At 37.9% G+C, this 19,938-nt stretch overlaps 1 long non-coding RNA gene across 1 annotated transcript in view; it reads right to left on the bottom strand.

Moving 5' to 3' along the window:
• LOC130542904 (uncharacterized) overlaps nt 1-19,938 on the bottom strand; it is a 110,167-nt gene that overhangs the window by 29,344 nt on the left and 60,885 nt on the right. Inside the window, exon 2 of the long non-coding RNA XR_008957780.1 lies at nt 9,517-9,669. This is a non-coding gene — a long non-coding RNA (uncharacterized LOC130542904). The remainder of the gene's footprint in view (nt 1-9,516; nt 9,670-19,938) is intronic.

The raw sequence follows: 19,938 nt of genomic DNA, 5'->3' as shown, positions 1-19,938 counted from the left end.
CATTGACCTGCTTGTTCTCCTGCTGCTTCTTTGATTTTGCATATATTTGTATATGCAAAGTTTTCTTTCTAGTGGTTTTCTTTTGTTCTGCAATATGTTTTCATATGTATAAGGGAGTGGATTGAGGCATCTGTCTGATAAGACTCCAATCCAATCCAAGTAGGTCCTGAGTTTAAAGGTCCACTAAACCGGCAACAAACTTGTGGAAAAGAGAGTGGCCAAGCTATGTAGGTTCCCTACAAAACTGTTATGCGTATATTCCTGGTCCTGTCAATTTTTGAAAGAGAGTAATTTTCTTTAATTTGTAGTCCTTTATCGATCATAAAGCCCCTTCCTCACCTCTGCTTTGTCTGCGGATCTGGGTTATCACTAATAAGCACGTATTGTTGACCAACTATCATGGCTCCTCTTTCTAGTTTGTCATGGATCTGTTTATGTCAAAGCCTCAAACTTCTAGAAAAACTTCTCCTTTCCACATTAAGGGGTATTATAAACCCAACTGTTGCACTTAATTTTTAATGTAAAAAATTGACTTAAAATAACAGTTTCAAAATAACATTTGACATTTGAAACATCAAAAATCAGCAAATTAATATGTTTGAGCTCTTAACACAAGGCAACAGTCAGCTTTTAAAATAGATTTACTAAACCTTCTAAATAAAATTCTAACTCTGAGATAGTTTTTCTCAAACACTTTGAAACCTTCTGAAACTTATCCTCCTTGCATCCCTCTCTTTCTCTAGTGAGCGTTACCTAACCTTCTCTTAGAGTTACCTTTCCTTCAGGGTTTTCTAAGGAAGGAACATTCACATTGTGAATGTGATTGACAAAATGCGTGCAGATCTAGAGAAACTGAATCAAAACCTTCTCTAGAGTTAAGGGCTATAATTGAGTTTCCTTTTTTTTAATTAATTTTTTAATTTTTAAAATAATTTTTATTTTGTTATATTAGTCACCATACAGTACATCCCCAGTTTTTGATGCAATGTTCCATGATTCATTATTTGCATATAATACCCAGTGCACCATGCAATACGTGCCCTCCTTACTACCCATCACCAGCCTATCCCATTCCCCCATCCCCCTCCCCTCTGAAGCCCTCAGTTTCCTAAACCTCAAAAGGATAGGTAAAATTTCCTATAGAATACAGGAAGTTGCTAAATACTTATTATTCTAAACTGAAGATCAATACCAATTAAGCAGTTAATTGTTAAAACCCCTCAGCTGATAAAAATATTTAAGAAAAACAGGGTGGAAAAAAGACAACTTAAAGAATACTATATGTAAAATTTAAAAAACAAAAGTGGGAAAACAAACAAAGTAGGAAATTCCCTAAGCCTTTCTTTTAATAAAAGATTAAACTAAGTTCCAAAAATTGAAAGTAAATAAAGGTAAAGAATAGATTTAAGAAAACTTTCAAGTTCTATTCTGGGTTAGACTCAAGTACTGAAAAAGGGAGCCTTGCCCTCTATTTTTGTGAATGTCCTCAAATCTAAATTAGGGAATTTATGCATTTATTAAAGATTTTATTTATTTATTTGAGAGCGAGAGAAAGAGTGAGCATGAGTGGATGGGGGGGTGGGGCAGAGGAAAAGGGAGAAGCAGATTCTGCACTTAGCAGGGAGCCCAATGTGGGGCTTGATCCCAGAACCCTGAGATCATGACCTGAGCTGAGGCAGACGCTTAAACCACTGAACCACCCAGGCACCCCTAAATTAGGGAATTTAATAAGAAAAAATAGAGTGAAATTGCCAACTTAGAATATATCCAGTAAGTGGCTAGGCTTTTCTAGATAGCCTGAAAAATAAGCAAGCTATAAATCAATCCAGCTAATGGCTCTCTAGGTAAAACAACCCAAATGGTTGCTTCCTGTTTTTTAAAATTTTAGAATTTATAGAACAGTATGCCTGTAGATATTACAAGCAGAAGGGCCGTTGCAGAAACCAATGTTTGATATTGGCTAATAAACAAAAGGAAACTGTCTAAATCTAACCATTAACACCACTCCATGGGGTACATTATAAACATTTCCATCTTTCTCTTAAACTTCTAAGAGGTATTTTAATTACCTATGCAATAATACAGATTTCTTTGTTATATGGGTTTCACAATATCTACCATCAATTTCATTACTATAGAACATCAGAGCCTTCAAAGTAAAGTCTTAAAATTGTCTGAGAAAAGAGAAGCAAATTGATGCGTAATAAACAAAAATATTTTTTTAAGAGAAAAATGTTATCTTAAAGTAAAAATGACTGCTTGTGCCAGATGGTGGGAAAGATAATAAAAGACAAACTTGAACATGTATAGTAAATTGTAGAAGCCTTATGGGAAAACAAACTTTAATTTACCTTAGTTGGTTTGAATCACTCCAGTAGTTAAAATCCCTAAACATTCTACGACCTAATCTGAGATAGACATTTGAAATTATTATCAAAGGAATGTTTACTTATTCTTTGCAATACAGCACCTACAAATTTAAAGGTAGAATCTGCCTCTAGAAAAAATGTTCTGAAGTTTCTATACACGATATGATTATCAAATATGAACCTTAATATACTTTCACCATGTGTGATTCAAGAAATTAAGAAAGAAAGAGTTATGGTCTCTGAATCCTTATGGATAAAAGACACTATGGGAAAAAGGCAGGTTAATTGCATGAGTTTTTAAGAATTCAAATAGATTCCTCCTGACTTATATAAGCCTTTCTTTCCATTCCGACATAAAAAGGTTAAGCCATGCTCTAGGGTAATTACTCAATAACATGGTACACATCAAAGAATCCTCAACTATGAAGGCTATCCTCAATTCTGCAGCCAGTGCTCAGGCCCCTTGCCTCAGAACAAATACAGGTATAAACTAAATAATGAAAGCACCTTTAGAACTTGGACTAGGCCTTTAAATTTAATGCAACCACATATAAGAAATTCCTATTGCTATTGGAAACTATCCAACATTTTTATAGTATTTTGTTAACTAATTATGAATTATTGATACCCTCTCCTGTATCACTATCTACTGGTATAACACTCTTAATCCAGAAGCTCCATAACCCTTACTCAATGGAGAAGAACCCATCATATTTCTTCAATTCAAGAAGTGTTCATTCCCAAAACAGAATTTTTGGACCCTCCAACACCAAATGGTGACTTGATGGGTCTTTATTTATAATAAAAGGAGGACAATATTAGGCTTGATGTTTTTAGGAAGTAGTCTAGTTTCTCTTATAAAATTTAATTCCTTACCAGAAGAAAAATTATTCAAATGTCTGATCCTGGAGGAGTTAAGATGGTGGAGGAGTAGGGGACCCCTTTTTCAGCCGGTCCCCGGAGTTGAGCTGGATAGGTACCAGACCAGCCTGAACATCCACGGAATCAGCCTGAGACGCAGGAAGATACATCTGGATCTCTACAAATGAACATCCCCAGCGCTGAGTATTGAGGTACAAAGCCGTGAAACCATGCACAGATATCGGAAGATAAACGGAAGGGGGAGGGAGCCACCATGGTCGGGCGTCGGGAAGCGGTAGCCACCTGCATGGGGGAGCGGGAGGACTCGCGGACGCACCCGCGAGAGAGCAGACTGAGACCATGAGCCGGGGAACGCGCACACCAGACTGAAACAGAGCTCCGGTGCGCTCACTGGATCCAGACTGAGACCGGGAGCTCCAGGAGTGCGTGGGGGTGGCTGGTGGCTGGTGGTGTTAGAAACACAAAGGACAGAGACGCGCCGGCCCTGGAAGTGAGGGCTGGGACACCGGGTGTGGGGCGCACATCCCGGGACGCTGCAAGGTTGAGCAGCACCAATAGAATCAGAGTTAAAGTGGCCAGAACATCAGTGGAGAACGGTCCTCGATCCCTCTGTTCTGAGACAGAGGCTGAGATTCGGCCACTGCTGCTCTGACTCTCAGAAGAGGCACAGCAAACTGCCAGGGAAAGCCGCCAGAGAACAAAAGCCTGGAAATACCGGCTCACAGTGTGCCCACCCCCATCCCCCCTCACAGGGGACACAGAGACTCTACCCAAACAGGGTTGCCTGAGTATTGGCATGGCAGGCTCCTCCCCCAGAAGGCAGGCTGAAAAATCAAGAAGCCCACATCCCTAAGATCCCTATAAAACAAGGGCACATGGCCTGGGTCCTGGTCAATAATTTGGGCTCTGGACAACCCCGCAACTTCTCCTCATCAGAATGACAAGAAGGAGAAATCCCCCCCAGCAAAGAAAAGACAATGAGTCTGTGGCCTCTGCCACAGGACTAATGGATATGGATATAACCAAATTATCAAAAATGGAATTCAGAGTAACAATGGTCAAGATGATGTGTAGACTTGAAAAAAGTATTAACAAAAATGTTAATGAGAATATAGAATCTCTAAGGGCAGAAATGAGAGCGAATCTGGCAGAAATTAAAAATTCTATGAGCCAAATGCAGTCAAAACTAGAGGCTCTGATGGCCAGGGTGAATGAGGCAGAAGAACGTATCAGCGAATTGGAGGATGGGTTAGTAGAAGAGAAAACTAAAATAGAATCTGGACTTAAAAAAATACATGCTCATGAATGTAGGTTACGGGAGATTACTGACTCAATGAAATGTTCCAATGTCAGAATCATCGGCATCCCTGAGGGGGTGGAGAAAAACAGAGGTCTAGAAGAGATATTTGAACAAATTGTAGCTGAAAACTTCCCTAATCTAGCAAGGGAAACAAATATCCGTGTCCAAGAGGCAGAGGGGACCCATCCAAAGCTCAACCACGACAAACCTACCCCACGTCATGTCACGTCATAGTGCAATTTGCAAATACTGGATCCAAGGATACAGTATTGAAAGCGGCCAGGGCAAAGAAATTGCTCACGTACCAAGGCAAAGGTATCAGAATTACGTCAGACCTGTCTACACAGACCTGGAATGAGAGAAAGGGTTGGGGGGTCATTTTTAAAGCTCTTTCAGAGAAAAACATGCAGCCAAGGATCCTTTATCCAGCAAGGCTGTCATTCAGAATTGATGGAGAAATAAAGACCTTCCAGAATCGCCAGTCATTGACCAATTTTGTAAACACGAAACCAGCCCTACAGGAGATATTAAGGGGGGTTCTATAAAGGTAAAAATGCCCCAAGAATGATACAGAACAGAAAGTCACAATTGATAGAAACAAAGACTGTACTGGCAACATGGCATCATTAAAATCATATCTCTCAATATTCAGTCTCAATGTAAATGGCCTAAATGCTTCCATAAAACACCACAGGGTTGCAGATTGGATAAAAAGACATGACCCATCCATTTGCTGTCTACAAGAGACTCATTTTGAACCTAAAGATACATCCAGACTGAAAGTAAAGGGATGGAATACCATCTTTCACGCCAATGGACCTCAAGAGAAAGCTGGGGTAGCAATTCTCATATCAGACAGATTGGATTTTAAACTAAAGACTATAGTTAGAGACACAGAGGGCACTATATTATTCTTAAAGGATGTATCCAACAAGTGGATATGACAATTATAAATATATATGCCCCCACCAGGGGAGCAGCAAGATACACAAGCCAACTCTTAACCAGAATAAAGAGACATATAGATAAAAATACGTTAATAGTAGGGGACCTCAACACTCCAGTATCAGAAATAGACAGAACACCCATGCAAAAAATCAACAAAGAAACAAGGGCTTTGAATGCCATACTCGATGAGTTGGACCTCACAGATATATATAGAACACTACACCCCAGAACCAAAGAATACTCATTCTATTCTAATGCCCATGGAACATTCTCAAGAATAGACCATGTTCTGGGACACAAAACAGGTCTCAACCGATACCAAAAGACTGAAATTATTCCCTGCATATTCTCAGACAACAATGCTTTGAAGTTGGAACTCAGCCACAAGGAAAAATTTGGAAGGAACTCAAACACTTGGAGACTAAGAACCGTCCTGCTCAGGAATGATTTGATAAACCAGTAAATCAAAAATCAATTTAAACAATTTATGGAGACCAATGAGAATGAAAACACAACGGTCCAAAACCTATGGGATACTGCAAAGGCAGTCCTAAGGGGGAAATACATAGCCATCCAAGCCTCACTCAAAAGAATAGAAAAATCTAAAATGCAGCTTTTATATTCTTACCTCAAGAAGCTGGAACAGCAACAGAGGGACAGACCTAATCCACGCACGAGGAAGCAGTTGACCAAGATTAGAGCAGAAATCAATGAATTAGAAACTGGGAGTATAGTAGAGCAGATCAACAGAACTAGAAGCTGGTTCTTTGAGAGAATCAATAAAATTGACAGACCACTGGCAAGACTTATCCAAAAGAATAGAGAAAGGACCCAAATATATAAATTATGAATGAAACAGGAGAGGTCACAACCAACACCAATGAAATTGGAAGGATTATTAGAAACTTTCATCAACAGCTTTATGCCAATAAATTAAGCAATATGGAAGAGATGGAGGCCTTCCTGGAAACCTATAAACTACCAAGATTGAAACAGGAAGAAATTGATTTTTTAAACAGGCCAATTAATTATGAAGAGATTGAGTCAGTGATAAACAACCTTCCAAATAACAAAACTCCAGGCCCGGATGGTTTTCCTGGGGAATTCTACCAAACATTCAAAGAAGACATAATACCTATTCTCCTAAAGCTATTTCAAAAAATAGAAACAGAAGGAAAGCTACCAAACTCATTCTATGAGGCCAATATTACCTTGATCCCCAAACCAGGCAAAGACCCCATCAAAAAGGAGAATTATAGACCGATTTCCCTAATGAACATGGACACCAAAATCCTCAACAAGATCTTGGCTAATAGAATCCAACAGCACATTAAAAGGATTATCCATCATGACCAAGTGAGATTCATCCCTGGGATGCAAGGGTGGTTCAACATTCGCAAATCGATCGGTGTCTTAGATTTTATCCAGAAAGAAAAATTCAAAAATCATATGATTCTCTCAATAGATGCAGAAAAAGCATTTGACAAAATACAGCATCCTTTCCTGATTAAAACCCTTCAGAGTGTAGGGATAGAGGGTACATTCCTCAATCTCATAAAAACCATCTATGAAAAGCCTACAGCAAATATCATTCTCAATGGGGAAAAGCTGGAAGCCTTTCCCTTAAGATCAGGAACACGACAAGGATGCCCACTCTTGCCACTATTATTCAACATAGTACTAGAAGTCCTTGCAACGGCAATCAGACAACAAAAAGGGATAAAAGGTATCCAAACTGGCAAAGAAGAAGTCAAAATGTCTCTCTTCATAGATGACATGATACTCTAGATGGAAAACCCAAAAGAATCCATTCCCAAACCATTAGAAGTTATAGAGCAATTCAGTAATGTGGCGGGATACAAAATCAATGCTCAGAAATCAGTTGCATTTCTATATATGAATAATGAGACTGAAGAAAGAGAAATTAGGGAATCCATCCCATTTACAATAGCACCAAAAACCATACGTTACCTTGGAATTAACTTAACCAGAGACGTAAAGGACCTATATTCTAGAAACTATAAATCACTCTTGAAAGACATTGAGGAAGACACAAAAAGATGGAAAAATATTCCATGCTCATGGATCGGAAGAATTAACATAGTTAAAATGTCCATGCTACCCGGAGCAATCTACACTTTCAATGCTATCCCGATCAAAATACCGATGACATTTTTCAAAGAACTGGAACAAATAGTCCTTAAATTTGTATGGAAGCAGAAAAGGCCCCGAATCTCCAAGGAACTGTTGAAAAGGAAAAACAAAGCTGGGGGCATCACAATGCTGGATTTCGAGCTGTACTACAAAGCTGTGATCACAAAGACAGCATGGTACTGGCACAAAAACAGACACATAGACTAATGGAACAAAATAGAGAACCCAGAAATGGACCCTTAGCTCTTTGGGCAACTCATCTTTGATAAAGCAGGAAAAACATCCAATGGAAAAAAGACAGTCTCTTCAATAAATGGTGCTGGGAAAATTGGACAGCTACATGCAAAAGAATGAAACTTGACCACTCTCTCACACCATACACAAAGATAAACTCCAAATGGATGAAAGACCTCAATGTGAGACAGGAATCCATCAAAATTCTAGAGGAGAACATAGGCAGCAACCTCTACGACATCGGCCAAAGCAACCTTTTTCATGACACATCTCCAAAGGCAAGAGAAACAAAAGATAAAATGAACTTGTGGGACTTCATCAAGATTAAAAGCTTCTGCACAGCCAAGGAAACAGTCAAAAAAAACTAAGAGGCAGCCCACGGAATGGGAGAATATATTTGCAAATGATACTACAGATAAAAGACTGGTATCCAAGATCTACAAAGAACTTCTCAAACTCAGTACATGAGAAACAAATAAACAAATCACAAAATGGGCAAAAGATATGAACAGACACTTTTCCAAAGAAGACATACAAATGGCTAACAGACACATGAAAAAATGTTCAAAATCATTAGCCATCAGGGAAATTCAAATCAAAACCACACTGAGATACCACCTTACGCCAGTTAGAATGGCAAAAATTGACAAGGCAAGAAACAACAATTGCTGGAAAGGATGTGGAGAAAGGGGATCCCTCCTACTTTGTTGGTGGGAATGCAAGCTGGTACAGCCACTCTGGAAAACAGTGTGGAGGTCCCTTAAAAAGTTAAAAATTGAACTACTCTATGACCCAGCCATTGCACTACTGGGTATTTACCCCAAAGAGACAGACGTAGTGAAGAGAAGGGCCATATGCACCCCAATGTTCATAGCAGCATTGTCCACAATAGCTAAATCGTGGAAGGAACCAAGATGCCCTTCAACAGATGACTGGATTAAGAAGTTATGGTCCATATATACAATGGATTATTACTCAGCTATCAGAAAGAACGATTTCTCAACATTTGCTGCAACATGGATGGCACGGGAGGAGATAATGCTAAGTGAAATAAGTCAAGCAGAGAAAGACAATTATCATATGATTTCTCTCATCTATGGGACATAAGAACTAGGAAGATCGGTAGGGGAAGAAAGGGATAAAGAAAGGGGGGGTAATCAGAAGGGGGAATGAAGCATGAGAGACTATGGACTCTGAGAAAAAAACTGAGGGCTTCAGAGGGGAGGGGGGATGGGGGAATGGGATAGACTGGTGATGGGTAGTAAGGAGAGCACGTATTGCATGGTGCACTGGGTGTTATATGCAACTAATGAATCATCGAACTTTACATCAGAAACCAGGGATATACTGTATGGTGACTAACATAATATAATAAAAGAAACATAAAAAAAATGTCTGATCCTGTCTGGCCTTCTCTAATGGCATATGAAATTACTAAAATAAAATAGTAAATATAGAACTAGTAGCTGGTATATTTTTAAATAATCCCTTTATTTTTAAAATGCAGCAGAAAAATAGTTCTTAAAAATTTCCTTAGGTACTTTTTAATAACAAACAACAAGTCGATTAATGAATTTTGAGTAAATACCATGACACTCCCTAAAATACTCGCTTTCAAAAGTGACTTACCAAGGTACCTGTATGGCTCAGTCGGTTAAATGTCTGCCTTCAGATCAGGTCATGATCTCAGGGTCCTGGGGTCGAGCCCCGCATCGGGCTCCCTGCTCAGTAGGGAACCTGCTTCTCCCTCTCTCGCTCCCCCTGCTTGTGCTCTCTCTCAGTCTGTCAAATAAATGGATAAAAATCTTTTAAAAAAAAGTGACTTATCAGAAGTGTTCTCAAACCAGATTGTGGTAATGTTGCACAGCTCAATAAATCTACTTAACGCCATTGAATTGTATACTTAAAACAGAAGTGCTTTATGTGAAGTATACCTCAGTAAAGCTGTTTTTTAAAAATAAGGACAGAAAAAATGTACTATAGGAAGTAGTATGCTATACTGTAGATCTCATAAAATACTTTAAAATGCTATTTAATTACTTTATAAATAATATATTAGTACTTAAAAAATACCATATAAATACATTAATAACCATAAGTCAAACAAATTCTGAAAAGACACTCTAGAAATGATCGTGTTGTATTATTTATGAGAATAAGATATGGCAAAATCTGAATGTCCACCAGAAGCACCAAATAAAATCTCAAATATACACTTGAAAAAAATCTTCCATGAAACATAACATCATGTATGGACAAATTTGCTGCAATATTAAACACTGGGATCACTTTGCAGGACAGGAGGGGACACAGCCAGTTTGTTTCATGTGTAGCTCAATTAATCTGGAAAAGCTGTAGAGGTAGCATATGGACTGGGTCCATGCCTAAAGCACTCTTTAGATACTTTCCAACAGATTTTATGCGGTTGCTTTCCTCTATGGGTTCCTAATATGTACTAATAATAGACTTGATTTTTTCTGAATGAATCCAAGCATCTTTCTGTTGAAAACCATGACACCCACCATGGCTAAAATGCTATTGGCTTTTGCGTTTCCTACTTAGAAATTCTAACGTACGGTCCATTTAGATGGGACACATTTAACGTGAAATATGAAAATAGAGTTATTCTTGTATATATCTGATGCAAGGCTTTGCTCCTTACTCAGAAATCTGTCTCTACTACTATCAATTCTCTGGAAAAATGAAAGGAATTTAGCATGGCAGAGCCTGAACAGAAGTTCTCCAGAGTCTCAAGACGTAGATGGCCCTCAGAGGTCGACGGCTGACACAACCTCACCACGAGCTGATGATCACATGAAGTGGGAAGCTTCTGGCCAAGACCATCGGAACAAGATTCTTCTATGTGTCAGACTCATCTTGCATACTCTTGTTTATGATTATTTTTGTTTTATTTCTTTACTCGTTTAAAGTAACTGTGCTTCTGGCTTAGTCTACCATACATTCCTCACTGATAACAATGATTTGTTTAAGTGTAGGCTTTAGGTTAAAGTCTTTCCATTAATATGGCTCTTGGTAAGCCAGGAGTTGGCAAATGTTTTCTGCAAAGGGAGAATAGTAAGTATTTTAGGCATTTTGAGCTATATACAGTCTCTGTCATATATTCGTCTTTTTAATACTCTTTTAAAAATGAAAAAACCATTCTGAGCTTGTAGTCTGGATTTGGGCTGCAGGTTATGCTTCGTCAACCCTTTGGGTTAAGTCATTCCAGAGATGTGACTACATAACGCCACTAAAGGACTGTATCTCTTTATGGACAACCAAAAAGGATAGGAAACCTTCCCTCCACTCCCTCTTTTTTTTTGGAAAGACTCCTAAAAATAGTGACTCCTTCCTTAGAAATCAGATAACTCGAGGTGGCCATCAAACATTTGTTCCCTCATATTGGATGACATGGTAAATAGTATAGCCTGAAGATAAAACAGACCAGTTTAAATTCCTTAAGTAAAGTAGTCATGGGTAACAAAATATTCATAGATTTTCTTTTGGCCAACCAGGGAAGTTGTACCACTGCTGCGTGAAATAACCCTACTCATAAGAAGAAAAAAAAATAATCTGTAGCTAAGCTAAAGAAAAGACAATCTGGCTATTTCACAAAGACACGGAATTGTTGGGACTGATCTTCCCCCTACTTTTAAATATAAAACTTCTACTTATTTGTCTCATTATGTTCAATGTCTGTTACATAGAATTTTATATGCTTCTGGGCATTGTCCTGACAGATGATTCTACAAGTGATTCAAGCAAAAACAAAATAAACTCATGCTGATCAACTCTCAAACAAAAAACCAGATGTGTATAAACAAAGATTTATCTGTAAGAAGAATTCTTCTCCTGTGGTGAAGATCTGACCAGTCACTGATAATCTCTCATGCAGTTTTGCCTGAATGAAGACCAAAAGGGAAGCAAAATAAAACAGTTCTTGCAAACTTAGAAAAATACTGTTTTGTAGTCACAGCGACAAGGAGCCACCAAAATCAGTTGGAAAGCTGTTCACTCAATCAACACCAACTTATATTAGTGAATAGACTTGTGGAAGCTACCCTATAAATATATATAAATATATCTATTTAAGATATTCCAATGTACTGTTCTAATAACCCTTAACGACTTGCATCTTAATTTGATTTCATTCTTGAGAATGTAAAAGTTGCCCAAATTTCTTTTCATAGAAATAAAAACTTTCCTCATAGGATATGAGGCAGTTTGGCTCCTCTCGCCCACCCAACACTTTACAAGCTTTTTAAAGTTTATCTGGGATTATAGTTTCATCACATTATTATATAATTTAATAATCTTACCTTGAAGAGAGACTGATGTTTGTATTTTATTGTGTTATGTATTTATAATAGCTATTTATAATTTATAGTGTATGTTTAATTCATTCACCTCTTACATAATCGGACTTTGTCATTCTTTTTTTTTTTTTTAAAGATTTTATTTATTTATTTGACAGAGATAGAGACAGCCAGCAGGAGAGGGAACACAAGCAGGGGGAGTGGGAGAGGAAGAAGCAGGCTCATAGCGGAAGAGCCTGATGTGGGGCTTGATCCCATAACGCCGGGATCACGCCTTGAGCCGAAGGCAGACGCTTAACAGCTGTGCCACCCAGGAGCCCCAGGACTTTGTCATTCTTGATTGATAGACATCTTTTGGATGTGCGGGTGTATTTCTTCTGCTGCTTGTCTGAGGGGGGTTCATTTTCTAAGTCCTTCCTTAACTGTATATGTCCACGTAGTTTTTGTACATGTGATAGCTTGGCTTGATATTTAATGTTTTGATCAAAAGTTTGCTTCTACTTGTGTTGAGAAGGAGAAGTCTGAGGAGAGCCTTATTTTGGTTCTTTTGTAAATTGCCCAACATGATGCTCTCAGGATTCCTCCTTGTTCAAGAAAAGGGAAGTAAGGCAGCAAGGAGGGAGACACACAGTTGTCCACCACAGGGGGTGTGCTGGACTGAGTGAGGGGCATGTGAAAAACAAGGGCATTCTTGGGGACTCTGGCAGGATGCTGCCTCAAAGGTCGTCAGTCCAAATTAGGCACCTCAGCCTCACAGGGAAGTCAGCGGCAAAGTCTGGGCAGCCAGCAGATGGCTAGAGCTTCTGCAAAGCATGAGTGGAAACGAGGGTTCCCATAGGTCCTTGGGGCCGGGTTGGGGGGCAGAACTGTGGCCCTGGGGTCTGCTGTGGCAATGCATAAGGGGGCGTGCAGAAGGGATTGGCCCTAGCAACAGGCTGGGGAATTTGGGAGATTCTCTGACAAAGAGGCAGCCAGAGAGAACCAAGGGTCCTGTGCATTCTTTGGCCCCTAACTTCAACCATGGTACCAAGAGGGTAAAAGCAACGGAGCAGACAAAAGCTATCACTCCATAGTTCGCAGGAATGACAGGAAACAAAGTAGTTCCCAAAAGCCCTTCTCAGCCCTGGGAACACAGGAAGCCCTTGTTGAGGTAGCAGGTGGAGGGTGGGCAGGGAAGGAATCTGAAAAGAATTTGTTCCAAAGTAACTGAATTAAACCTAAAAGACTGTTCAACTTAGTGAATCAGGTTTGGTTTTTCACCAGATTGGACTAAATTTACTACACAGTGAATTGTAAGAAAGAGAAGATACTTTTAAAGAAATACATGAGCTCTGCCTTTGTAAAAACAACATCAAAAGGCAAGTTTCGCTATATTGTGAGTGGTGTGTTTTCATTTGAGGGGCTCAGATTGCTCTTTGGCTTGTAAATTCTTCCAGTGAAATACGCAGTCTATAAATATCTGGGATAATCATTTCTGGGCCGATTTTTGACATCCTTTCTCTGGTAATTTTCTGTCCTTTAGAGCAATTGTCTTTTCTCAGAGCTTCCTTTTCGTTTTATTGTTTTCTTCTATATTCTGGGTGAGTCTCCATATTTGCCTTCAATCATTGATTTCATTTTTCTGCAGCCTCCACTCTATGCTGTCTTGCCTCCAAAGTATATTTTAATCTTGCTATTGCTTTTGAACATTTTAAATGAAAATTTCCAAAATATTAACAAAAAGAAGACACAATGACGTGTACTGGCTTGTGTACCGGTGATGCAGCCAGGGAGGTGAGCTGCTTGGACCTCTCATCAAGAAGGAACTTGGGCTTCAGCTGTGAGCAGCCAGCCAAATCTCCAGATGTAGCACTTCTGGGATTTGCCAAGCATCCAAGCCAGGATCCTTCTCCTCCAGGGCAGCCTCCAGCCAGAGAGCGAGTATGGCAGGGCATGAGGGTCTGCCATTTCTGCCCAGTGCGGGACTCCTGAATGAGCTCGTCCACTGGATTGGCTGACGCTGTCAGATCTGCGTCACAGTCTGAGGCCCGCCCGCTCTATTCTGCCTCTTTCTGCCTCTGTTCTCCTACCTGTCAGATGTGTATCATGGCCCACCCACAGGCTTTCCCTGATGAATCCTGCTTCAGCTCCCTTTATCTTTCACAGGAATTACCCCCAGGAAACATCTCCCAACTTAACTCAGCATCTGCGTCTGCACAACTAGTCACTCGTCAGCAACAATTTAGATTTCACTGCATTCATGGCATGTGTCCATTCTCTAACTTTCATTTCTTTTGCTAAAGTATTTTAGAACAAATCCCAGGCATTATGCCACTTCATCTCTTTGTACTTTGTTGCACATCTCTTAAAAATATGAAAAATGTATTATACATTCTTAATGCACACATAACTTTATTTCTTAATGTCATCTAATACCTAACACATAATCACATTTTCCCCAGTTATCTAAAAAACTTTATGACCAAAGCCCATGTATTATATTTTTATGTATCCTGTCTTTTTCTGCTATTATATGCATATATATTTTTTGAGTGTGAGAGAGCACATGTGTATGCACATGTATGCAAGCAGGGGGAGGGGCAGAAGGAGAGGGAGAGAGAGAATCCTCAAGCAGACTCCCCACTGAGTGTGGACCCTGACTTGGGGCTAGATCCCAGGACCACGAGATCATGACCTGACCAGAAATCAAGAGTCTGCTGCCCAACGAACTGAGCCACGCAGGCACCCCTCTGCTATTATATTTCACAATCTTCATTAATACTTCAAGCAGCTCACTTAAAATCTCTTTTTCATAATGTATTTTTCATTTATGGTTTTTTTTGTGTGTTTTCTTCTCCATGGTTCATATTTTTCTGTAGTTTTTGGAGGACATTAATCAGATTTCTTCTAAAATTTTCATCTTTTTTAAAAGAAAATAAGAATCAGAAATATGATTCTCTTAACCTCCAGAGCAATGATTCCTTACTTAAGTCTCTACAAAGTGGATAATTTTTCTTTTCTGTTTATACATATTGAAAAGGAAGAGCTTTATTTATTCCTGGAGTTTCCAGAGTGGAATAATCTAAATTCCTTTTTTATAAACTTGTGCTAGAATATCCCCCCCCCAGATTTAAACCTAAATATCCAAGTTGATGGAATTTACAATGGCTAGTTGGCATTCTTTTAATGCAAGTCTCTTGGATCGAGTTTGCATCTTCTGATTCAACTGTGGAGACATGTCAAAATGGTTTCCCCCAACTCCTTCAAAGTGAATTGTTCTGCTTGATTCAGAGGCTAGAGTACGTGATGGTCTACAGTCCAGGACTGTGTTGATAAAGTCATCTTAATCAACATTGCAATTAGTTCACATTCCACCTGGACTTTGACATGTCATCTTCTCTTGTAGCTAGTGTCTGATGCAATTGCCAGTTTTTGTCTTTTTTGATATCTTCATGGGCATTTTAATGGGAAGTTGAGCAGAAATGTTTCAGGCATGGTTCCATTTTAACCTGGATGTCTATAAATACCATCATTACCCTTTATTTGCAGTATTCTGCCAGAGGATAGAAAAGTAATATAATAAATGAAATGCACAATTTAGAAGGAAAAGCTATATACATTTGTATTTAGGAGGAAAAAGATAATACAAAAGAAAGATAGAATATGATAGAGATAGGATCTGTTGCCTTCTTCTCCATTACCTCTCATGAGAAAGGAGGAAAAAGCAAAACATAAATATGCATCCAGAAAGAACTATATCAGACAAAAGTTTGAAATACATGCTAAGAATTCATCAAATTTTTAGATTTGAAAAGTGTGCCTGGCTATAAACAGATTAATTCCCACTGAAACTATGTATCTAATTTAGGTGATGATTAGATATCTCTAAATAGCTGGTGATTATGAAATGCCTTATGATAGTGCTTGTCAGTGGATAAGACTTTCTCTAAAAGTAAGTAAGTGTGTTTTCTGAGCACATGATGTGGTTAATCTTGTTTTCTTAAACAAGAGACTTTTTTTTTTAAATTTAAATTCTAGGTACTGAACATACAGTGCAAAATTGGTTTCTGGAGTAGAATTTAGTGATTCATCACTTTCATACAACACCCAGTGCTCATCTCATCATAACAAGTGCCCTCCTTAATACCCAAGGAAGAGACTTTAAATGGAAACATTTGCCTAAATTATAGATGCAAATATTCATGGAAATATTTGTATCTACTATATATTACTATTTATAATTTTTTGTTTTATTAATTTTCAAAATGTTAAAACAGGATTTAAGGAAGATACATATTTAACTGTTCCCACTTTTTTCTCTTTTAAATATGATTTTTGCTTGTTTTCAGAATTGATAATATTAACTTGAAGTTCCTGAAGTGTTTCTTATTGACAGTTTCTCTTTCTCACTTTCTTTGCCTTTTCTGGCAATGGCACCAAAGTCTTTAACTATTTGCTTCATACTTCTCTTAAGCTCCTGATTTTTTATTTGAGAATCCCCAGTAGTGATTTCTCTTCTCTATTGCTTTTCACACAATTTAAAACATCCATTTGTTTCTCCACATCATTTGCCAGAATTAAATCCCTGTGCATTCCCCTTTCTAAGTAAAATTAAAATTGGAAATAAAGTGCCCTTCATTTTATCACTTACTTATCACTGCTCCTCACGAAATTAAAAAGGTAATTTTTGGGGAATGATATTGCTGGACCATTTGCAGTTCTTTCTACTTTTTCCTACCAGTACCAACATTGATTGATAAATTCAGGTACAGAATTTATATGGTTTTAGAGCTGCAAAATATGTCTTTTACTTTTAAATGGATAGAGAATTGTGATACTGGAAGTTTTATATATCAAATGAAAACGTAAATTATGTGCTTATACACTTGTGTACACAGTGACATCTGCTGAAGGAGGTCCATATATATACTTAACAGATGATTATTCCTGAGCCACTTTATATTCATTTGATATCATGACTTGGTCAGTTATCTAACCTAATGGCTGGAATGCAGGCTCTAAAAAAATTGAGAATGAAAATCTCTAAATAGTTGCCCCCAATTAAAATAAATACACATTTTCTAGCACCTCATTATTGCACATACTCAAAAGACATTGCAGGAGTTGCCTTGAAGTGACTTGGTGCATATTTATTAACACTTTGTTAAAATTACATACATGCAAAATTCTTTAATATTCATTACTATGATTTTAAGTTTTCCTGATTTTGTTTGGTCATTTGACATTCTGAAACATAAACTTTATTTGTTTAAAATTCTAGTGTCCTTTTTTGGGAGAGGAGTTTAGTTTGTTTTTTAAAATAAACTTTTTGGGGCGCCTGGGTGGCTCAGTCATTAAGCATCTGCCTTCAGCTCAGGGTGTGATCCCAGAGTCCTGGGACTGAGCCCTGCGTCGGGCTCCCTGCTCTGCTGGGAGCCTGCTTCTTCCTCTCCCACTCCCCCTGCTTGTGTTCCCTCTCTTGCTGGCTGTCTCTCTCTCTCTCTGTCTGTCAAATAAATAAAATAAAATCTTAAAAAAAATAAAATAAAATAAACTTCTTGAGGGAAGTGTAGATTCACATGCAGTTGTAAGAACTACTACAGCGAGATCCCATATATCCTTTATCCAGTTTCCCCCAAAGGTAACACTTGCAAAACCGTAATACAAAACAACCAGGATATTGACATTGGTCCGGTCGAGATACAGGTCCGGTCGAGATACAGATTTCATCACCACAGGATTCCACATGTTGCCTTTTTTTCAGCCACATCCACTTCTTGTTCAGTCTCTCTTTAACTGGGTCACCATTAATCTGTTGATGTCTATAGGTTTGTCGTTTGAAGAATGTTGTATAAACGGAATCATACACTTTGCAACTGACTCTGGCTTTTTTCATTTCGCTTGACGCTCTGGAGATTCACCCAGGTCGTTGTGTGTATCAATAGTCCATTCTGTTTTGCTGCTCAGCTGTCTTCCATGATTGTAGATAAACTGCAGTTTGTTTGGCCATTCACTTGCTTAAGTGTATCTGGATTATTTGCAGTTTTTGGCTATTAGGAATAAAATTGCTATAAACATACTTGTATAGGTTTTTGTGTGAACATAAGTCTTCAATTTTTTTGGAATATCCAGGATTGTTGTTGCAAGGTCATTAGGTAGCTAAATGTTTCATTTTTTAAAGAAACTGCCAAGCTGTTTGCTAGAATGGCTAATCCATTTTACATTCCCTCCAGCAATGTTTCTTCAGTTCTCCATATCCTTTCTCGCCTTTGGTATTGTCACTGTTTCTTATTTACCCATTCTGATAAGTGTATAGTAATATTTCACTGTGGTTTTAATTATGAACGTCTTTTCATGTGCTAATTTTCCATTTGTAGATCCTCTTTGGTGAAATGTCTCTTCAGGGAGTTGCCTATTTTGTACTTAACGTTATTTGGTTTTTTTACTGCTGAGTTTTGAGAGTTTTTACATATTCTAGATATTAGTGTTTTGTTGGACATGTGGTTTGCAAATATTTTCTGCCATATCTTGCTTGTCTTTTCATTCTCTTAACAGGATGTTTTATAGAATATAAGTTTTTAGTTTTAGTGAACTCCATCCAGTTCATCATTTTTTCCTTTTATGGATTGTGCTCTGGTGTCAATCTACAAGCTCTTTGTCCAGTTCCAAATCTCAAAGATTTTCTCCAATATTAGTTTCTTAAAGATTTATGACTTTATGTTATACATTAAATTTCAAGACCCATTGTGAATTAATTTTTACAAAAGTTGTCAGACTTAGGTTGAAGTTATTTATTTTTTAACCTGTTGGTATTCATTTGCTCCACTACCTTTATTGAAAAGTTTTCTTCCACTGAATTGTTTTTGCATCTTTGTCAAAAATAAGTTGACATATTTGTATGGATCGACTTCTGGGTTTTCTGTTCTTTTCCATTAATCTATGTGTCTGTTCCTCCACCAACACAACATAGTCTTAATTACTGTACCTAAATAATGCTTTAAAATCAGGGAGATTGACTCATCCCACTTTCTTCTTCTTTTTCAAATTATTTGAGCTATTCCAGTTCCTTTGCCTATCCATATAAATTTCAGATATCTATATCTGTACCTACAAAAACACTTGCTCAGATATTGGTAGAAATTGCATTAAATATTTATATCAATTTGGGGATAATTGACACCTTTACTGTGTTGAGTCTTTTACTAATGAACATGGTCCATAATTTAGATCTTCTTTGACTTCTTTCATCAATATTGTAGTTTTTAGCATTCAAGTCCTGTGAAAGTTTTGGTAGATTTATACCTAATTGTCTCATTTTTATTAGCAATTAAAAATGGTATTATACTTTGGCATGCCTGGGTGGCTCAGTTGGTTAAGTATCTGACTCTTGATTTTAGCTCAGGTCATGATCTCAGGGTTGTGAGGTGGAGCCCCAAGTTGGACTCCATGCTGGGTGTGGAGCTGCTTAAGATTCTCTCTCTCTCTCTCCAAAAAAAAAATAATAATAATAATAAATGGTATTATACTTTTAATTTTAATATCTACATGATCATTGTTAGTATATAGAGATACAATTAATGTTATGTGTTGATCTTTTATGTCTGATGTTCTAATGTGGACAATTATGTCATCTGCAAATAGGTAGTTTTATTTCTTTTATTTCTTTTTTTTTTCTTTTTCCTTGATATGTGTACTTTTCTTTTGTGGCTTTTAATGCACTGGCTAGAACTTCCAGTGTTACGTTGAAAAAGAGAGA

Source organism: Ursus arctos, unplaced genomic scaffold (assembly GCF_023065955.2).
Source record: "Ursus arctos isolate Adak ecotype North America unplaced genomic scaffold, UrsArc2.0 scaffold_6, whole genome shotgun sequence".
NCBI classification, from domain to species: domain Eukaryota; kingdom Metazoa; phylum Chordata; class Mammalia; order Carnivora; family Ursidae; genus Ursus; species Ursus arctos.
The sequence above is the reverse complement of the archived record's forward strand: the minus strand, read 5'-3'. Positions and strand labels throughout refer to the sequence as shown.